The sequence below is a fragment of the Cetorhinus maximus genome, chromosome 24, assembly GCF_964194155.1.
Source record: "Cetorhinus maximus chromosome 24, sCetMax3.hap1.1, whole genome shotgun sequence".
In the NCBI taxonomy this organism is placed as follows: domain Eukaryota; kingdom Metazoa; phylum Chordata; class Chondrichthyes; order Lamniformes; family Cetorhinidae; genus Cetorhinus; species Cetorhinus maximus.
Window position 1 is genome coordinate 49,782,786 of NC_135902.1, and position 1,872 is coordinate 49,784,657.

Consider the following 1,872-nt stretch of genomic DNA (forward strand, 5'->3'; position numbering starts at 1 on the left):
CCGAGTGCTTGTCTCCGCGGAGGATCGCAATGTCTGCGGAGGCCTCCCGCCGCAGCGCCCTCTAACGATGTGGAAGATCACACAATGTCTAGCAAGAAGCTGATCTGATCTACCAGTCTCATTCCATAAAGATAAAAGCTTAATATTTATTTAATATTGAGTTCAACAACTTCAGATCATGAACTCTCTCCTCCATCCTCACCCCCTTTCCGATCCCCCTTTTTCAATCATTTATAATTTAAAAAAAATATATTTTTCTTTTCCCACCTATTTTTAAGGGTGGCAAGCAGGACAAGCAAGTGGCAGATGGCCCTAGTGGGGGTGGGGTCAAGTGATCAAAATGGGCTAAAAGGTAGAGATAAAACAATAGATCGAAATAACTTTTAAAATAGGCTTTTTTTTATCGTGTCCACGGACAGTCTATACATGGCCCAGCCAGAACTGGACACATTTTTGCACCTTGTTGTTGAATTCGGCAAGATCTGCAACAGTGCAGGGTTCCTCTAGCGATAGGCATTACAGGAAATGTTGCATAGTCTGTGGCTCAGTTCCAACTTTCTGTGGCTCAGTTCCACAAGTTGGAACTGAGCCACAGACTATGCAACATTTCCTGCAATGCCTATCGCTAGAGGAACCCTGCACTGTTGCAGATCTTGCCCAATTCAACAACAAGGTGCAAAAATGTTTCCAGTTCTGGCTGGGCCATGTATAGACTGTCTGTGGAAACGATTAAAAAAAAACCTATTTTAAAAGTTATTTCGATCTATTGTTTTATCTCTACCTTTTGCCAATTTGATCCCTTCCCCCCACCCCACCCCCACTAGGGCTATCTGCCACTTGCTTGTCCTGCTTGCTACCCTTAATGTCCCCATTAGCACATTCCTTAGATAATATCACCACCATCAGCACCTCTTTTTCCTTTTGTCTATGACATCTTTGGCAATCTCTTCTTTGCCTCCAACCATCACTGGCCCTCTATCTGGCTCTACATATCCCCCCCGCCCCCTCAACCAGCTTATATTTCACCTAATTTCTCTATTTCCTTACTTCTGATGAAGGGTCATACGGACTCGAAACGTCAACTGTGCTCCTCTCTGCAGATGCTGTCAGACCTGCTGGGTTTTTCCGGCTATTTTTGTTTTTATTTCTCATTCCGTAAAGGATGGAGAGGTAAAAGCAAAATACTGCTGATACTGGAAATCTAAAATAAAAACAGAAAATGCTGGAAAAATCTCAGGCCTGGCAGCATAAGTGGAGAGAGAAACAGAGTTAACGTTTTGAGTCCTTCTCGAAACTCTTCTTCAAAGGATGGAGAAGGGTTGCCCACTGAAGCTGAATTTGCCAATGGACTGTCAGTGTTTGCTGTCACTGCAACTGTGAAAATGATGGCACTTCCCTGCACATTCACAGTTAATCGCAGAAATCCAGAACTTGCAGTGATTCCCTACTCCTCCAGGAGCACTGTTTAAACCCCCAAAGAGATAAATCATAGAATAGAATGGTTACAGCAACAAAAACTTATATGTATACAGTGCATTTGGTGTAATGAAATGTCTCAACATGCTTCACAGGGTCTTTATAAAACAAAGTGTGACACCAAACTACAAAGGAGATATTGGCTCATATAGCCAAAAGCTTGGTCGAAGAGGTAGGTTTTAAGAAGTGTCTCAAAGAAGGAAAGTGAGGTAGAGAGGCAGAGAGGTGTAGAGATGGAACTCCAAGGCCTGGGGCCAAGGCAACTGAAGGCATGGACACCAATAGAGGAGAAATGTTGATTGGGGATGCACAAGAGGCCAGAATTAGAAGAGCACAGATATCTCAGAGGCCATTACCACAATATATTCCATACCACCCTTATTTACTACATTCTGT